The sequence below is a fragment of the Phodopus roborovskii genome, unplaced genomic scaffold (assembly GCF_943737965.1).
Source record: "Phodopus roborovskii unplaced genomic scaffold, PHOROB, whole genome shotgun sequence".
Taxonomy (NCBI): Eukaryota; Metazoa; Chordata; class Mammalia; order Rodentia; family Cricetidae; genus Phodopus; species Phodopus roborovskii.
This window is the reverse complement of record NW_026126517.1, coordinates 13,551,627-13,572,859: the sequence shown is the minus strand read 5'-3', so window position 1 is coordinate 13,572,859 and position 21,233 is coordinate 13,551,627.

The window sequence follows — 21,233 nt, the reverse complement described above, 5'->3', positions numbered from 1 at the left end:
GTTGTGAATTCTCATATTTTTTATGGATGAGAAAAAGGAAGTCTGAGATCACTCAGCTAATCAGAGGTCATGCTGACACTAGAACCTGGAGCTCCAGAGCATACGGTCTGGGCTTGACTCCATATTGCTTTAGAGGTCTGTGATTGCTCTGTTCAGACTGAGCCTGGAAACTCTGAACACAAGGCTTTATCCCTGGATACTCTTACACTGGAGCCTGTCCAATAGAAACCGAGAGTTCAGAAACAAGGAAATCAATATCTCACACTCAACTGGAGAGCTGTTTCCAGATTTTAGGAACATTTTTCTACAAATGCATTTTAAAAAACAAAATGAGAAAAGAGCAATTGGAAAAGGACATGAAAAGAAATCTAGAAGGGACTCAAACAGCCAAGAAATTATTTTTAAATGTGAAAATTTGTTGGTAAAAAAGAAAATGCATGTTTAAAACAAAGAAAGGTCATTTGCATTGGTTTCCATTTAGAAACAACATTTAAAAGTCTTGGAATATCAAGTGCTGAGGAGGAGAACAGGAATCCTGACAAGTTGTAGATAAGAACATGCATTGATCCAGTATTTGCTGGAGTTTAGCATCAACACACTATAGCCCAGGAACTGACTTTAAGATGGGTAGTCTAAGAAAATACTGCACTTGTATTTGAGCAAGGATGATCAGAGATATTCATTGCAGTCCTATTACTGATTCACAAAAATATAGATAAAAGCTAGAAGTCTATCAGTAAATAAATAGAGCAAATATATTCTTTCATGTAAAGAATTACTCTTTAGTAGTTTAATCAAATGAACTTGACTTAAATGCATCAATATAAATACAGCTCAATGTCATGATACTGAGTGTAAAGGGCAAATTTGAAAACACACACACACACACACACACATAAAACACTTAAGACAAAATCACTATTATATATTTTTGTGAATACAAAAATAGTAAAAAATAAAAATTATGTAGATGTAAATAAAGTCTTTTCAGGTTTGCATGAACGAGGGAGAAGGCAGCTGGGTGGTTCTGAGCCAGAAGAGCCCTTTGCTAGAAACTAATCATGCTGTTCTCTTCCATTTGTCCCCCAGTTGATATGCTGATTGTTGTTTAACACCACCTAGCTTGGGGGATTTTGTTATTGTCACTTGAGCAGACATTGAGGTGGTGACTACCTTTGAGATAGAGTGAACAATAAATGGTACAGGGGAGGGCTTGACTACATACATTCTCTCTCTCTCTCTCTCTCTCTCTCTCTCTCCTGTGTGTGTGTGTGTGTGTGTGTGTGTGTGTGTGTGTGTGCGCGCGCGCGCGCACGCACGCACACACTCATCCATGTGTGTGGCAGAGGTGGATATCAGGTATCTTCCTCTATTGCTTTCCATCCATCTTACTTTGTGAGACCAACTTTGTCACTGAACCTGGAATTCACTGCTTTTCTAAACTGTCTGGCCAGTGAGCCCTAGCTAGACATTCTCCTGTCTCTGCCTCCTTGTACTGGCATTTTATATGAGTGCTGAACATAAGTTTTAATATCGTCTCTCCAACCCCTCAATTACATTTAAAAATTATTTTCCAAAATAGATAGAAAAAAGGCTATTGACATACAAGGCCTAGACAGCATAAGGGTCTTTGTTGAATTATTTTGGTATTTTTATCTACAACTAATCTATGTAAAGATTTTTAAACATCCTGCCAGGCCAGTATTATAGAGACCATGGAGTATCAAAGCCAGACTCTAGCATATGAGCAGAAAGAGGCACTCAGTAAAACTGCCTTCCTAAGAGTTCCAGCAGGTGGATCATGGCCTGGGGGGGGGGTGATATCCTAGCTGGGACAGGCACCGTGAAGACACTGAGCTAAACAGATAGGTAGTAGGGAGTCTGAGATCTTAACTAACAAACATGTAGAAAGACTGGCATCCCACCACTGCCACCACCACCACCTTGGCTCCGGATAAAAGTCACCCTATGACTTACAATTTGACTTTAACACTCATTTAGTATCTTGAAAAGGAGACCCCAAACTTTGAATTTAAAATGAACTTTCAAAAGCAATTAATGTGAAACTCAAGCAATTATTTCCTTTGGTCTAAGAGAACTTTGTATTTCTAAAAGTGGCATGCTTGTTTTATGGAGAGAAGAAGAATAAAAAATGTAATTAGTATTTTCCTTGAACCACTTGGCTGACATAAACCTTTTCCTTTTGAAGCAAGCACCCAAGACAACACCTTCTCCCTTAGCTGCCACCCATTTCCCTATTCTAATTTCTAGATTCCTGCAAGCTTTCAGAAAATGTGTATGATGTTCAACACTTCAGTTATCTTCCTAGCATTATGTCTCTTCTTCATACTTTCTGGGTGTCAGCTAACAGTGACTAAGTGACACCCAGTAAGCACCCACTATATGTGAGATGCTGTCTCACTGTTTTACTGGACTAGATTTTAATGTGATTTTAATCTCATTCTGATGCTCTGGGTGCTATCATTGATCTCACCCCCTTCAACAGATAAAGAAATCTGAACCCCAGAAAGGTCAAATGGTTAGTGGCCTTGCTACTTAAAGTTCTAGGTTCTAATTCACGATCAGTCAGTTATGAATTACATGATTCTGGCTAGGTTACTTCACCAATCAGCATCTTGGTTTTCTCATCCCTGAAAGGAAAAAAAAAAAAAAAAAAAAAACAAGATCATGGTCAAATTTCCTCTTAATTTATATGACACAAAAGAAGAGACCTTTCTTTCTCTCTTTCCTCTGTAGGCAATGACTTGAGGGATGAGTTTACCAATTGAGGAAAAAAGAATCAGTGAGCCAAATGTTCCAGAGTCAATCAAATGCTCTAATGAGTTGGCCTCAGATCTGGCCCCTAGTTCCTGAGGTAATAGTGCAATTGGAAGTCAGCCTGTTTATTACCATTACCAAATACTCATCAAGTACATACCAAAAAAGAAATCAAAACCAAAAAAGACCCCATTCACCATCAGAAGGTGACAAGCAATGCCTCAAACTATGGTACTTGCATGACTCCAAAACCTTTTTACTTCAGAGGTGAAAGAACCTTCTACAAGACAGAGTTATAGGCTTTCTTCTTTCAAGCAATTTGCCCAGTGCCAAGCTGCTATCAACACTGCAGCTGAGCAAGCCGGCGACTGGGACAAATAGGATTTCAACCTGAAGACAAGGTGTCTGTTTGCTCCAGTGGTAACTCTAGATTGTGTCCTGAAAGGTAAGTGCAATCTAATCTGGACATCCTATCACATGGTGGTGGTTGAGAGTTCCAGTTATCTATGGTTGAGAATTAGAGCTTCAAAAGAGTTAGAACTTCATGACTCAGTGGATTTTGATAAAGGCCCCAAGATACAGAATTGAGACTCACTTGAATGAAGGCCAAGGAATAGAATAGAGGACACAAGGATGGTCTGTGATAAGAACACACAGGAGCTTGTCAATAGGCAGTGGAGAGGATGGTAGTTTAAGAGAAGAAGTGTTGACTTGCAGCTACTCATTCAGAAATCTACTTCTCCCAGTTACAGTTCTTGGCAAATCATTTGACTCTGAAGTCTAGCTCCCCATCTATAGTATTTGCCTCATACTGTTGTCATGAGGCATAAATAAAAAAAAGCCCTATATCTTTTAGCTTACAACACTCAGTAAAAGCTTGTTACTATTGGTCCGGGGTTAGGGATCATGAACATTATGTTCAGAGGAAGCTAATGAAGGTTTTGAACATGTCAATGGTGTTTTGGGGGCACTGGCAAGATGCAATTGAGTTCTGATGAAGTCAGGAGAATAGTTGGGAGGTCACTCTGATGATCTGGGTATGAGGTAATTGGGTCATGGCTTGGGATGATGTTAACAAGAATAAACAGGGAGAGTAGGGGTGATAGACATTCCAGAATTAAAGACTTTTATGAATGAAAAGGACAAAAGGGGGGTATGAGTCAAAAAGGATGGGGAGTTGTTGGACTTGCCCACCCTAGTAACCACCTATTGAATGCATGTAGCTTAGGAGTTGGTTTACTGATGTTGAGGGTAGGGTAGGCCACCCAAGTGGACTTCTTGGGTGGCCTTTAGAGCTAGCCAACCACTAAGGAAAATTAACCACATTTCTTATTCAAGAGTCCATCCTGTGTTTCTTACATGTCATTTGCTTACTGCTTACCTGTTCCAGACACCGTGGCATTGTTTATTAAGTGTTTTACTTTAATTTGACTTGAAATGATTTAATTGCCTTCATCTAAGCTGTAGCGTCTCTAAGGCTTTTTGTGGTAGTTAGAGTTTCTCTAATACATATTAAAACAGAGTCGTAGCTGTTACAATAGAAATACTCAGTCATGTACCTTCTGAAATCATCCCTAACACCACCATTGTTATACATACATCTTGTGAAGCAGGAATAAAAATGAAAATTAAAGCCACATGGAACCCTGATTTTTCTCATGAAAACAGAATAATGAGACCAGGAAGCTAAAGTAAAGGAGAAAGGTATCAGAGGATGAAAAGAAAAGGAGTCTAGAAGAACCACAAAGGCATATTGTCACTTAAGTATATAAGGGCAGGGAGAGAGGGGTCATTGTGAGGACCATACTATCTAGAACCATACTATCTACCAGGGTGTGTGGTGAGATAGATCATACTCAGCTTGTGCTTTCAAAGTAAGCCAGCACACGTAGCTCGGTGATGGATGTGATATGCGATGACAGGGATAAAGAAGAGAAAACAAAGAATTGTGCTTTGAACCTGAGCAAGAAGAATGTTAAGCTCAGGTATTAACTGAGATGAGGACAACCCACTCTCCAAATTAGGAGTAAGTGGGAGAAAATTAGAATTACAAATATGTTCACTTCATGATATGTACTGACTATTCATTTGATTATTTGTCTATTTCTTGTAAGACAAATTCTCACTCAACTCTACTTAGCCTCGGATGGAGAATGACCTTGAATCTGATTCTCCAGCATCTGCCTCCTGAATTTTGGGATTACAGGCATGAATCATCACACCGAGTTTCATGCAGGTCTGCAGACTGAACCCAGGGCTTTGTGCATGCTAAGTCAACATTCTATCAACTGAGCTGTATCCCAAGCACATGCTTTAATTATTTTCAAGAATGGATTTGTTGTGGATAATAGGAGCTTAAAACTAGGTAGTAAATAAAATCTGGGTATTGTCAAAATATAGATTACTATATATAAACTAAATGTCATCATTGTGACAGTTGCAATTGGCTTGGTTATTTAATGTAAGCCATATGCTCCACATCCAGGTATTATTGGCTTATAACTTCAGGACTTTTGTTTTCTGTTTATGTGGTATGTCCACATGGATTCACTGAGACTCTGGTCCTACTTCTTTCACTCAAGGATCCAGTCTGTTGAAGCAGGCAGTAGAAAAAGAGTATTCTGGAGAGTTGATATCCATAACAGCATATCCCAGCTCACAAATCATTGACCATATCTAGTCTGATAGCCCAATGCAAGTACAAGAAGTACAGGTAGCTGGGTCCCACCATGTTTCCAGAAGCATTTGAAATATGGAGCGATAATGCTGACTGCAATCATCAGGGGTTGATGGTAGGCAGAGATTGAGGAGAAGAGCACGGAGAACACTTAAGTTTTGAAAGTCAAAGATGCTTTTGTGCTTGAGTTGAGAACTTCAGAGAATGGAAAGAATGGGTAAGGTGAAGGAAGTTGTTGAGGTGACTTCCACTGTTGAGTGGAAGAAGGCACACACCTGAACAATACCTCCTGATGTCTTCTATTTTTATGAAGGAGAAGCAGACAAGTTTAAGCTATGGTGATGGAAATTACAACAGCTAATACCTTTGAAAGGAAAAGTCCAGCTTTTTGGAAAGGGGAACAGATGAACTTGTCAGGTAAATGGGTGTATTCCACTTGGGGAAACTGAACTACATATTTATTATGTTAGTTTACCTCAAGAAGATTTTAAAAAGACAGGGAGGGAAAGGAGTAAGATTCATTTTAAAATCCAGATAAGAAAAAGTTGGTTTATTTGGCTGGAGAGACATGTGACCTACTTACTTTTTAATTGCCAGTTGCTTCTTTCTATGCCAAAATGTCTGGTTCTAGCCAGGAGAATAAATATTTGTATAAACACGATGCATATCATTTTAATGTGATTGGCAGTTTAATTAGGTACATGTCCTTTCACTGCTATTGTAATTAGATTGCTAGAAAATCCAGAAATTTCAGGTTGTTACATTTGTCTTTTGATTGCTGGTCTTTTTTTTTTTTTTTAAACAAAAAAAATCTATGTGCTGAAGAACATTCTGGTGGTCTCTGCATGCAAGAGGCTGCACACTTACTGAAGCTAATCTTGTTATGTTTACAAGGAAATTGCAATGCTAAACATGAGGTGAAATGGGAAAGGATTGCCCTTAAATGCTCTACTTTCCCCACTGAGTGTCAGTTAGTAGCGAATAGAGCTCGTGGATCATTAAAAATCAGCCTTGAATTTAAAACTAGCAGGGAAAAAGCAAGCAGAAGTCTTTGCCAATTTACAAGGCAATCTCTTTCTCTCTCTCTCTCTCTCCCTGTATGTGTGTGTGTATGTGTGTGTCTTCTTCTCTTATACTGCAGACAATTTACAGTGATATCATAGCTCTGTTGCTAGGAAGGAACACAGCCCAGAGATAGTAAGACTTATCCAACAAGGGTAGGCATAGAAGCAGAAGAAATAGTGGCAGACCACCTGATCCATGTCTGTGCCTGAACAGGATTGTTTGAAGTGTTTGCTTAGGAAGGCAAGTCACCAGAATCAGGTAGAACAGAGATGAAGGTTTGGTTCTTCCCTTGACTCACGTTGACCCTTCTGGATTCAGCTTGTGGTCACAGGGAGTTAACTTTAGCTTTGCATATTTAGGATTGAGGCAATTTTTTTTATCTCTTCCCTTTAAAATAATTTACATTTACTCTTTTACATTTTTAATTATGGCAGGTAGTTAGAATCCCCCTTTTCCTCTCAGAGTAAATGAGAAGATGTTTGGATGGAAGTAGGCATGCATTTTTAAAAATTTTTATGGCAATTTCAGCTCAAATCTACACACTTTATAAATACATGGCTTTTAGATATTAGTTAGAATATATTAATTTCAATACAAAAGATAAATGTGGGAAGCCTTACATATTAAAGCAAATAATCTTTTAGAGAAAATCACACATGGAAAAAATTCATCACAAATTCTGAGCTACTATCTGTGCCATCATAACCTAATTTTCATCTTGCCCTAGATTTCTAGAATACTCCTTCCCAGGTTACCTTCATCACTGACCTTGAGATGAAGGCAATCACTTCTATCCAGGGAAGATCTTCTGGGTGTTTGTTATAGATCTGCACTTTGCTTAGCCAGTGATTGGAGGTGGTAATGCTGTGGATCAAGATATCAGGGTAGTTAAGAAGTCATTGTATTATTTGAGGCTGTGTATGACAAGAATTTTGACAAAAACACTAAGACACCTGGACACAAGAGAACATTTTGAAAGTCATTTAGGAGAAAGACCAATAATGTTCTGTGAAGAGATCGCCTTAGCTTAATTGTCTGCATCTCATCTTACAACCTTTGAAATGTTTGTTGCCCCTCTTCATCAGCAGCTTCCAATTCTACAACAATATTACCCAGAAAGTCAAAAGCCACACCAGTCTTTTCAAACCTAGAAGTTTCCTCAGACACTTGCTAGAAGGCAAGTTGAACAACCTGGAATGTTTCTTTCCATCTGCTCTTGAGCCTTTGGCTGGCAGCTGCTAACTAGGTGGAGCATCATGTAAATCTTTTCCTGCAAAATGTCTTGAGCTCATATGCCACCTTACTTTACAGAATTCCATCTATATGCCTGATGACATATTAGCACAGGGTGGATTTTAAATGTAATCTTACAAAATGGGCAGCCGGTCAGTGCATGAGCACATGCTAATGGATTTACTTCTTCCTTCCTTCCTTCCTTCCTTCCTTCCTTCCTTCCTTCCTTTCTTCTTTCCTTCCTTTTAATCACAAAGTACACAGTCCAGGTAAATCCATCTTAAATTAGTTAGTACTCTTAAGGTTGAAAAAACAAAAACCAGGGGGAGGGCCTTCAATTGATGAGACTACAAAGGGGATTTGTTTGTGTAGCATAGAGAAGAACATACATGGCTTGGCTCAGTGAGTTCACAAAGTGAGATATAGTCTTTGCTTCTTGTCACTGTTCTCCAGAGTGGTTTCATCCTTAGTTTCTGTTTGTCAGTTGGGGTGGTAGTCAGTCATTGCATGCCTATCTATGTACCTAGACTCAATCCCCATAGTCAAAACAAAGTCAGGAAGATTTGGGACTACAAAGATGGCCAGGAGAGTCTCCCAGACAACATGGTCTGAGAGTGATGCTGTTTCCCTAAGGAAATTTCAAATGCAGATGCCCAGAGTGAAGATGGATGACAAGCAGGTAAAGATAAGCAACATCTGCTCTTATTAACCAATTCAAAATTCTGAAAGGAGCAGGAGACCTGAGTTATTGATTCTGCTGCTTCATTTGTAAGCCACTCAGCAGCTACCTCAGTGATTGAGGCAGGGCACCTGAACACTAAGTATTTGTTGGATGAGAGAATGAAGAGCAGAGTTCATGAATGCCACATGCTCCTTTTAGGAATCCAAGAGACATGATTGCCCAGGAGTCATGTGGCTCTGTGTGCATCCTCCCTATACTCTACAACACTCTTAGAGAATGACAGTCACATGCTGTGAGATGACATTTTGGTCAACTATGGACCACATATACAATCAAAGTCCTGTAAGATTATTTCACTACCAGTGACATCTTAGTAGCCCCTTTGTTTGTGTACATGTACTCTGTGATATGCACACAAAAACAAAATCAACAAACACATTCTTCAGAATATGTCTGTCATCAAGCAATGTATGACTATGCCACAGAGAGCTCTGTTCTGCTTGTCTGTTTACCCCTCTGGACCACTTCTGCTAGCCTCTAAAGCCTGTGAGGATAGGGGCTATGTCTTTTCCTCTTTAAATCTTAAGGATCCTACACAGCAATGGTGCAAACTCTGTCCTCGGTAATTATTTGTTGCATGCACACATGAATAAATAACTAAATTAACGATCAATTGAGAGGCAGCTCTCTTGAGCCCTCCGGAATACCAGTTTTCTCCTATCTCATTGCTTTCACTTAATCAATATACTGTAACAGTTATTCTCAGACTTGTTTGCACATTGGAATCACCTGAGGGATTGTCTTTACAAAGCCTAGGACACAACCCAGACTGATTAAATCACAATATTTTGTGGACTAGACATCAATGATTTTTCTAAGCTCTCCAGGTGCACAGATAATGTTGGAGAACACTGCTTTGTAGCTTTACTCTGAGATGCAGTGAAATACAAGTGATGCCACGATGGCTCTCCTGGTGGGGTGCGACAGGTAGCAGAAGTGTCCACTATGCACCCTCTGGGAGACAGGCAACCTCTTGAACTTTTTTACCCAGATTTCAAGTATGCCTCTATGGATATGGGAAAGTATCATGCTCTAAAATTTCTGCATGTGGCTGTCTTAGTTATCTGTTTTCCTTTATTGATATTGGTGCAAGAGAGGAAGCTGAACTATTATTATAACAACCAACAAATTGGAGGCCTTTGCTTAGAGGCATTGGCCTATTCAAAGATCAAGTGATGGTCAATTCTGAGTGAATGTAGTCAGAGCTAGTCTCTCAAATTCTCCTCAGCACAGAGGGTGCTGGCCTACAACCTAGTCAAAACAAGTATCTGCACATCAGTTACTGTTCTCATTGCTGTAACAAAATATCTGGCAAAAGTAACTTCAGGAAGGAAGGTCCATATTGTCTCACATTTCCACAGGATACAGGCCCTCATGGGGCTGCCCATGGCTCTAATGGTGGAAGCCAGGACCCTGAAGCATATGGTCACACCCACAGTCAGGAAACAGAGAGAGGTAAATGTGGATGCTGAGCTCACTTTCTTGTCTCTCCCTGCCCCCCCCCATCCCTTTATTTTTCAATTGGTTACCCTAGTCCATGGTAGGGTGCCAGCCTATGGTGGCTCTTCCCTCTTCATATGAACTGCTCTAGAAATGTTCTGTCAGACAGATGTGTAGGTACTGGGTGGTTCTTATATCCAGTCAGGTTTCCAATGGAGATTAACCACCACAGTCAGTGTTCAAATTTCTATTACCAATGAATCTTTAGAAACCATGTGTTCAGTCTTACGGCACTGAATCTTTGTCATTCAAAATGTAGTGGTGGGCTTCTACTAGGATCTTTTTAGAGAATGCAGATTTTCAGGGTCCCCCCCCACCCAAGACCCACTGATTCAGGCCCCCCATTACAAAAACCTTGGCTGTCGTGATGGCACATTTAAAGCCAAGAAACACGGTCTTAGACCAGCTGTAGGTCAAGATCCTTTACAGCGGTCGCATTTCAGATATTTACATTATGATTCATAGCAGCAGCAAAATTACAGTTATGAAGTAGCAAAGAAATAATTTTTATGGTTGGGGTCAACACAAATGAGGGACTGTATTAAAGAGTCGCGGCATTAGGAAGGTTGAGTACCACTGCCTTAGACCATCTCGATGTGAAAAAAAAAAGTATTCTTATAGATGAGAGAAATTCTAAAACCTCTGTTGATTTGGTGGTATCTTGATTGCTTCGTGTGTCTACTAAAAAAAAAAAAAAAAATGCCCCAGTATCTAAATCCTATTGCTTGTTTAAAAAAAAAATCAAACGTATTTCCATTTTAGGGCTTTTAAAATAGTAATTGCCCTTGTGTTTCTGTTTTGATGACTGGGTCTCTGCCTTTTCCCCAGGGATTCTCAGATCTTGATTTCTGGTTTCTTCACACTAGGCATTGCAGAAACTCAGCAGGTGATTGCAGTGGAAGTGCCATGCCTTTCTTACCCTTCTTATATTTGCACCATAAAGGTTTCTGACATAGGTGAGGGAAAATTTCAAATAAATACATAATAAATGTCTGTTCTCAAGGAGAGGGGGCTGAAGAAATCAGGACCAAGGAACAGAAATGCAGCTATAAAAAAGGGAACTGGAGGTCAGAGGTTAGAGGTAGGATTATAAAGCCCAAGTCCTCGAGGAGTGAGAGGGGGAGATGGGAACAGAAGAGTGGGAGAGGCACTCAGAGATGGGAAGGTGGGGTGGGTGCTGGCTGGCAAAAGGATTCCCAAGCTCTGGAATAAATAGCCAGCATTTGTGGGCATTGCCTAGAGATCATGAGCAAGAGCAGCGAGGAAAGTCTGGTCACAGGAGAAGCTGGCTGTAGTAGCAGGAAGGCCCGGTGATGTACTGTAACAAATTGTGAGATTTCTGCATTTAGCATTTAATCTGGATTTAGTCCTAAAGCTCAGTAGGCATGCATGCATGAGTCAGCTCAAGCTGTCTTGGTGAATGCGGCAGACTGGTTCACCTAAAGAACAGGATTTTATGTTCTCACAGTTCCAGGAGTTAGAAGTTCAAAAAAAAAAAAAAAAAAAAAAAAAAAAAAAAAAAAGATGCGGGTTTGGCCTCTTGTGCAGCTTCTTTTCTTGGCTTGTAGATGGCAGCTGTGTCACCACGTCCACACTTGATGTTTCCCCTGCACCGTGGAAGCCTGTATACTAATCTGTTCTTTATATTTTTATTCTAATTTACATTGCACATCCATCCATTTTTGTATGTATGTATGTCTGTATGTGGAGGGGTGCGTGCCATGGAGTACAAGTGGAGGTTGAAGGACAACTTGTAAGAGTCCTGTCCTTCCACCTTAGGGTCCCCGGGAAATAAATACAGGACTTCAGGACTGGTGGCTTTACCTGAGCCATCTTACTGAACCCCTAAATCTCTTATTCTTGTGAAATCGCCATCAGCATGGAGTAAGGACCATCCCATTTGAACTCAGGTTTCAACTTTAATCACCCCATTAAAAGTATTATCTAAATATCATATTCTGAGATAGCAGGAGTTAGGACATCAACATACAGATGTGGATGGATATAATTCAGTCTGTAACAGAAGGAAGAGAGGAATGAAAACCATTACTTAAGTAGAATCTTTAATTCCAGCACATGGCTTTAATTCCAGCAGAGGCTGAGGACAGAGGCTGGATATCAAGACTCTTACATCTTAAAAAACAAGCTTAATCACTGTGGAGGTGACTACCTATAATCCTGGCACTCAAGGTTAAGGCAAGAGGATGTTCAAAGTTGGAGGCCAGCCTGGGCTACAGTGAGTTCAAGGCATGCTTTGGGTACCTAGTGAGACTTTGTCTCAAATACAAGCAAGCAAGCAAACAAATTTAGTCCGGTCTTTAAAAAAAAATTAATAACAACAAATAACAATTTTGTAATTTCACATGTGTGAAATTATATGTATTCTGATCATTCTTGCCTCCTACTTTGCTAACTGTCCCCTACTCTTCATAAATCTCTCTCCTAGCTTCATGTCTATTCATTTTGTTCCATGACCCACCAAGATTAATCAGGACCATGGGTTTTTCACTATCCACTGGAGCCCAGTTGGCTCATCAGAGGATATACACCTAAAAAACAGCAATGTCCTTTTACCTAGCATCTATTTTTTTTTTTTTAAGCAAGGAAGGTGAAACCACCCAAAGTAGAGGGATTTTTTATTAGCACAAAGACCATCAGTGATCCTGCTAATAGAGACCCCTATGTTAAGTACCTTAGTCATAGCAACAGCAGCAGCAAAATCTGGGAACTTTTTGGAAATGCAAAATGACTAGCCCACCTCAGGCCTAATGGATCCTCATCTGTATCTAACAAGCTACCTGGTGATCTGTGTGTTCTTAAGTGTAAGAAGTGTCGCCTGGCCTGCCTGCCAGTTCTGAAGGTGGCTGGGGGTCTCTATCACCCGAGAGCTTGTTGGAAAGGCAACAATTCTCAACTTGAGCCCCAAACTTTCTGAAATGTTTGGTCTGGTGGTGGAGCCCAGGGGCTGTATTTATAAGTCTTCAGTGCTCTTCTGTTGCAAATTTACGTTTTCTGGTTTAGAAAATGCTTATTTGCTTTGCTGCCTTGGAATCATTGGATGGACTGGAAACTGCAGACCTACTGAACTATAGTTCTAGTGATTGCTTGTGTGCACATCTCAGTGTGATGAGGAGGAGGTTGATGTAGCTCTATTTTCTAAAAGAATACTCCAGATAGTGTTGCTAAACAGATAGAGTTGAGGACTACTATTCTTGACCATGTCCTGAAACCATCTAAATCAATCATTGCAAAATGTACAGTTTATACCCAACTGTCCATCTAGCATCTTACTAGCTGTGAGAGCTTCCTTTCTGCTCCTGAACTCTTTCTCTCCCTCATTTCTGTGTCTCCAACCACCTTCTTCCAACTGAGTTATTCTGGACTTCAAATAACACCAACCACTCCAAGAATGTCATTGTGTCCTGACACATTTGCTTGGCAATTCTGTGATGTGCTGTGGCTCACCTTTATGTTAAATAAGTTCTCAGATACCTGTGCTAGTAATAACTTGGCCTTTGGTGTTATCTCCATTCTTTACTGTACTCAGAAACCCCTTCTCATTTCCACATGTACTCCAGCTTTGAATTGGGGGGAGGATAATTTTTTTTTTTTAATTTAAATTTGAAACAAGCTCGTTTTACATGTCAATCCCAGTTCCCTCACCCTCCCATACTCCTCCCACCAACTCCCATCCCTTTCTGCTCCCCAGGGAGGGTGAGACTTCCCATGGGGAGTCTTCAAAGTCTGTCATATCATTTGGAGCAGGGCCTAGGCCCTCCCCCATGTGTCTATGTGGAAATGAGCTCCCAAAGTCGATTCCTATACTAGGGATAAATACTAATCCATTCTAGGACAGGCTCCATCTTTGAATTTAAGGCCAGGGTAAGTTATATTTAGGCTAACTTTCTAATACTTTGTACAGAGGGGCTCATCACAGCAATGGCAGAGATAGTGATAGTAAATATTAAAAAGACTGATAATACTCAGTGTTGGTGATGTTGGAGGGAAGCCTTCACTCTTATGGACCACCAGAAGCACAATTTGATAGAGTGTTTTTGTAGTACTTGGCAATGTAAAAAAAAAAAAAAAAAAAAAAAAAAAAACCCTGCTCTTTGGCTCAGTAGTTTATCTTGCAGAAATCCCCATGCAACTCACAACACTAGATGGAAAAGAATAGGTATAGATGTGTTGTTTATAATGCCAGAATGGGAAGTGTCTATAATATCTATTATTTAGAGTGGGCACATGAGTTGCAGTGTACTCATACAATGTTACAGTAGCATGAGTATGTTTCAAAGGACTAGATGAAGGTGGCCAACTGAGTTCAGAGTTCCACTGTAAGGAGTAAGGTTTTTCCTCCCGCCACTGGTCTTGTCTCGCCACCCTGTCCGCACCAGGCCTAATTAATACACTGAGACTCTGTATTTGATATAATGCTATTGGCCAGGTACTAGTTTCTTATTGGCTAGCTCTGTCTTAATTATTAACCCATTTCTGCTGATCTATGTATTTTCACGTGGTCTTCTCTTACCGGGAGCCGGCCCGCATTCTGCTTTCTCCAGACTCTCCATCTTGACTCCTTACTCCTTCCTCTTTCCTCCTTGTCTCCTTGTCCCTCCTATCTTCCTTTTCTATTGGCCAACAGTGCTTTATTCATTAACCAGTATGAGAAACATGTATACATAATGGCATCTCCCATCATTCCATAGCACGGCTTTTCCAGAAAAAAAAAAATGTGTTAGTGAGCGAAGCTGACTTTCTTAGCTATCAAATTGGTTCCATGTGAATGAGGTAGCAGCCTCGTGGCCTTTTATGATATATTCTTGGAAGTTATAGCATCCTTTCTACATCACTATATGGATCAGCATAGTCAGAAGCTTGCTCAGAGTCATGGGAAAGAATATAAACTCCACCATTTGGAGAGACATGTCAAGAGTTTATAGCCATGTTTTATAACCATCATACAGACTGTATTTCTAAAAGGTTGGAGGTAAAGTAGGAAGACTGCTTTTTACTTTATAATTGTCCACATTGTTTAGTTTATTTTTTTAAATGCTTACATTGCTTTGGAGAGTTCAAGAAAGATTAAATAAAAGGAATTCAATTGAGGGGACAGGGCAACAGTGCATTTTGCAAAATGGAAGAAGGAATAAATAAAGAGGAAGAAAGGCAGGTAAAGGAGAAGTATGGTGGAGGCTGGGGGGAGGGGAGGTTACTGGGTGGGGTTGGTGAGCAGAAGGGAACAGTTTGCTGCCTTCAGGGTACCATTGTCTTCTGCCAGCTATCCAGCTATCCAGTTGTCTGCTGTGCATCCTTTAAGAGGCTTCTTGTGGGATCTTTCCAGTATCCTTTCTGTCTTTCTCTGTATCTCCTGTGCATTTGTTCCCAAGAGACCTGCATGCAGCAGGTACCAGCCTAAATATCCCAGTTATCTAAGGAGAATTCTAGCTCCTCGTGGAAACTGTCCTTAACGGTTGGCATGGTATTTTGCTAGTTTTCTTTATTTTCACAATTTCTTACACATATCTTAAAGTGGACAGTGAATATCTCATTGTAGTTCTTAAGGTAAAAAATATCCAGTATCAAATAAATCCTTATAACAATTTACTATGGGCTAGGCATTGCCCTTAAAGATTGGCTCATTTACTGTCTCATCACATTCTTGTGAAAAAGGCACTCATTAACTCCCCTTCACAGAAGATGACATTGGTATAGAAAGAGGTGGAGGAAAGAGGTCAGATACCTAGCAGACAGCAGAGCTTGGAGTGAACCCAAGGAGCTTGGCTTTGGCTCTCTCCCTGTATTTTCCTTCATCTGTGCATATTATAATAACAGAGTTCTTGGTTTTCCCATATAAGAGTCATAAAGCATGTTTCACTGTGTCTGTACAGTGTATCAGCAACCTGACAGCATTGACATTCCACATACAAGCCACACTCTGTGTGGACACTAGCAGAGAAGGCAGAAGAGCCATTGTGCTGACTGATTGGAGAGTTAGTCATTTAATCTGATTTCTTCATGGACCTCAGCTTAGACCAGAAAAAGCCCAGAAGTATGCAAAGCTCCCAGAACCATGGTCAGTAGTCTATTTCATCTACAGGAAGGTCATTGCAAAAAAAAAAAAAATAATAATGTCTAAAGAAATCACTAAAATAAAGGATGGGATGCTCTGAAAGGGGCTAGAATGTGGGTGGGAACTAATTTAAAAATGAATATCCATGGTTTCAACATGAACCAATCTGATCCTTTCAAATTCCATTTCTCCTAATGACCTGCAGCCCCTGCTTTGGCAGAGCTGTTGTTGTTTGGTAAAAGAGCCCAGCATGTTAGCTTGGTTATCACGGCCAACATTGAAATAGAGGGAGGACCTGGAGCAATCTGCCAGCTGACAAAGTGCTGCAAAGCTGGAAGGAAGTAGGGTGGCCAGACAGTTTCATTGAACCCAACTAAGGGAGGGAGAAGGGATCAGTGTGATGGTGAAGTTCAATAGAAGGTGCGTGGCATGAAGTTTTACTTCTGCTTTGCCATTGGGTCACATAGATGGGCTATAAAAACATGCGAGCGTTGAATATTAGCCCACTCGCTTGCTTATTGCGTTTTTATCATCTAAACAACTTGGTGCTAATTTCTAACATTCAACATTTATGGACTTCCAGGAACTCATAAATGTCACATCAGGCTGCCTCCTGGTGAATTTTTAATCAAGGGGGAGAATTTCAGCTGCAAATAGACCAAGAATCAAGAGGCCCAATATTGATCGGTCAAAGTGGCACTTATGAACTTGAGGTTGAAGCAGTTTGGATAAAAGGATGCTGGGCTTTCTATGGCTCCAGAGGCTTCTTTTCCCCCCATCAAGTCCAGGTGAATATCAGACATCCCGTCCGAGTTATTGAGCAGGAGGGGCAAGTGCTATGAGGTCAACTGGCTGCCCACACTCACAGTTATAAATATGAGAAGAGGAGCTGAACCTCGGGCCCATGCCAAGTACTGTTTCAGAAATACACTGGATGTTTCTAGCCAATCCCAAAGCAAGTGGCATCCGCTTTCCTACTCAGCAGAGCACTTCTTGGATGGGATGGGCCGGGACCTAGCTGTTCCACTGCAGTCCTAGCTGGGGTCTGGCCTCTGAGGCCTTGAATTGTCCTCTCAGAGATGTAGCCTGGTGCTTGTTATGTCAAGGATCACTCAGCCCATGAATGATGTCTCTCCCTAATGCCAAGCCATGAATCATTGGTCTGTGGTACTGTAAAATTAACATGCGCCGCTATAAATAACTCATGCGTAATGGGCTGTCGTTGATGGCTTTTTGGAAAGGTTTGACTCAGGAGTAAGGGTTTTAATGACTGTAATTGAAATTAGATGAAAAGCATCAGTATTGGGCTTTTTTTCTGACCCTTGAGAGGACAAATTCCATCATATGTCAAAACAATTACACTGTGTCAAACCTGAGGGACAGGATGTCATGGCACCTCTCCTCCAGCACCTTCAACTGCTGTCTCCTGAGATGTCTGAGGCGAGTGACAGGGCACAGGCCTGCCCCGCCTCGGCGCTGGTTCTTCACAAAGGGCTGTGGCATCAGAGAAGAGCAACCCCACCTAAGACCCAGGTGGAAGCTATTATCAGCAGGAAGAGCATTATTATCAATAACAAGGACTGTCCTTTGTACATTGGAATGTGGTTTCCACAGCTTTCACTTCCATTAGCCCATTTGATCCTCAACTGAGGCCTAGGGAGAGGCGGGGTAGGTCAGATATAGTCACCCTCAGATTGATGAGAGGATGAAACCTCAGAGAGCTAAGTGACTTGCCCAAGGTCACACATCCAGTGCCTCCTCACTGTGGCCTGGTAGTTGGTGTCAAGTATCTTTCCTCCTGGCTAGCCAGCATCCTTTGGGCCTCCACAAAACCAGCACTATCCCAGTGAGCCCTCACTGTGATAGGGGGACAGTTTAGGAAAAATGTAAGAGTTGGGTCCTTTCAACCAACTGACTCTGAGGCTAAACAGCTCTTCCTCCAGCAATCTGAGTAGTGAGAGGCATTCTAGGGCTGCTGGTGAAGAGCATTTGAAACAGGAGAGCCGGTGCTTCGGTAGTGTGTTTTCATTTTGCTTTTGGTACAGTCAAGCACTTCAAGAGTTTCATCTCAGCTGATGCTGCCTGTTAGGCAGGGGTCACATGCTCACAAGGAAAACCCTGGGATCAAGGCTCAAGGCCCTCCAGGATGCTCATTTTCTGAAGTCCAACTACCCCAGGCTTCCTTAAATTGAGAGCCAGTCCCACATAGAGACTGTGTTCTAGGAGGGGTAGGCAGTGAAGTTACTGTCAAGCCATTGTGCTCTGTGGTAGCTGCTGCCGGCCTTGCTCTCTGGAGACACAAAACCTTAGAAGCCTTAGAGAGCATATGTTTCAGCCATTATGTTCTGAACCTCCAGGCCCCAGACAATTAGGCGCAGGAGCTGAGCCCAAGTGTGTGCCTCCAGTCCTAATGTCTTCTCCTACGGAGCTTGCGCCAGGCTGGTGGAGGTTTGCAAATGAACACACAGCATACCTTTGTTCTTGCAGCATGTCACCATTCCCCACCTGGAGACAGCTCTGTAATCCTCCTGTGCAAAAATAACAAGGCCCACATAGGATTGCGTACATGGTCTAATTACACGTAACAAAACATCTCCTCTCAGGAGAGAAGGAGTGTTTGGTAGTAAATTAAGAGATGCAAAACCACTGCGAGCCGTGCTGATTAATCCAGCTCTCTAGCAATGGGGAAGGATCCTTGAGAAATGGGTTTGCAGTTTGATGATAATTATATGCCCACTATGTGGGCTTTTCGTGTGCACTGGCTTTTGTGTGGAGGGGAGGGAGTGCAGCTGGATTGGAGAACATTGAGCTGATTCGTTCAGTACCGTTTTGACTGGATGGAAGCTCCAAACCTGTTAATGCTTATAAAATGGGTAAAGAATCAAGGAGTCCACCTGCCTCAGCTTTTGCCTCCCCCTGCAAGGCCGCACCTGTTGAAGCCCTTCCACAGCTTCCCCAGTGTGATCTGTGTCTGCACTTGACTTTCCTCACCTCTTTCAGCATCAAACCAACAGAGCCACCCTGGGTTTTGGTCCACAGGGACCTTATTGATTAAAGGGAAGATAGAACAAACACTTTAAAAAAACAGAAAACCATGCTTACACATAATTGCAGTTATAGCTAGGGGAGAGGGGAGGGTGGATGCGGGAGATGCTACATGTGTGAACATGCACACAAGTATGGTAAATACATAGTGTTTAAACTTTAAATAAATGCTGTTTTCCCTCTTCTTAGCAGACAGCTGACTTTCGGAGCCTCTGTTTTTAAATTTGCAGCTGGGCTAATAAGTATTTCACCCCTTTCTGCTCATAAGAAATAATCATGTAGAAATGCCTTCAACATTGGAATACATTGTGTGAAGTGTCACTTGGTCTGCTGTTAGCAGTGTCTAGCACATAGCAAGATATCTACTAAATCTGCTAGTTGATGGATCAGTAGACAGATGCTATGGAATGAAAACAGAGTCATTTCAACATTTGGAGAACTTAGGGGATATTTACTATAAATCATGGACATTTAATGGGCAAGCAAGATGCCTCAGTGAGTAAAGCACTTGCCACCAAGTTTGATGACTTGAATTTGGTTCCTGGAGTGTATATGGTGGAAAAAGACAGACAAGAAAGGAAAAATTCCCACTAATTGTCCTCTGACCTGTGCAATCTCTCTCTCTTTATGAAACATATACACATGAATACACATACATAAATAAATGTAAACAATTAAATCATGGATTTTTAGTTGGACTTTTAAATATGAGAGGGTGTTTCTTTGCGAAGAAAATCAAAGGGATATTCTTCACCATAGAGAAGAGGAAATCTGAGAAGGAGTGGTTATTTTCATGGCTAGACTCTAAAGTCACAGTTAAAGCAAATAATATAAATGATTGAGAAATGAGGATTAATGGAAGTATGAATGAGAAGGAAGAGGCTGGATGCTTGGGTACAGATTTTCCTTCAGGAAACATCTGATGGCTTCATATACATGCAGAGAGGGGTGTGTACAATGATTGGTTCCACACAAAGATGAGCATGCATGCCAGGCTAGTATACATGTGAAGACAGTCATTCATGCAAGGATAGACATGCATGCAAAGTTGGGCTTGCATGCAAAATGGGTATCCAGAAGATGAGCATCTGTGCAATGGGCATTTATATTAAGATGATAGCCACATAAAGATGTGCATTTGCAAAAGACTGGGCATGTTACATAAATATGGGAAACTATGACATTTGTGCACAGCTAATCTTTTATTCAAGGGTGGTTATACATGTAAGCAAACATGGATATCCATACAAAGTTGGGCATACATGTAATGATGAACATGTATACACAATGGTCATTTATGCAATGAAAATATCCACATAAGAGCATCCATGTAAAGATGGAATTGACATAAGGATGAACATTTACAGCAGACTGGCTATTCCTGCAAAGATGGGCATCCAGGAAAAGTTGGACATTTATGCAAAGATGCATCTATGAAAGTGTACACATTGAGATCCACATAATGATGGTCATGGATGCAAATTTACAACACCATGCAGGGATGTGCATTCATGCCAAGATGAGCTTTCATGTTAGAATAGATATTTGTTCAAAGGTGGACATTCATGAAAGAATTGGCACCCCTGCAAAGGTAGACATTAATGCTAGGATGTCTGATGCACTCTGATGCAAAGATGAGCACCCATGCACATGTGATCACCTGACTAAAGATAAACATCCCTGAATATCTAGGACTCTGGGTAAGGATAAGAATACTTGCAAACCATGAGACTTGCAGATTCAATCGGTGAGCAGAGCAGAAGGAACACACTCAAGTCAAGCTCAGATAGGCAATCTCAAAACTCAGAACCTCCAATAATGGTTTGGTGAAAGCTAGGCAATAGTGAAAAGGGGGTGGGATGAGAATTATTGGGTTGTTCATGAACTTGATTTATGCCATTTCCTAATAAAGCATCTATTGAAGGACTACATCCCAACCAAACACTGCAGGATATAAAAAAAATAGAGGCATTCAAGGACATCAGTCCTAAAGCAGTACCTACCCTCACCAGAACCAAAACAGTGTGTGACATTTCCAGGGGAGCTACGCTCTCCTACTTTTAACATGTGCACCTCTATAGTCTGTGATACGTGGAGATGAGAGAGAAAAAAACACATTT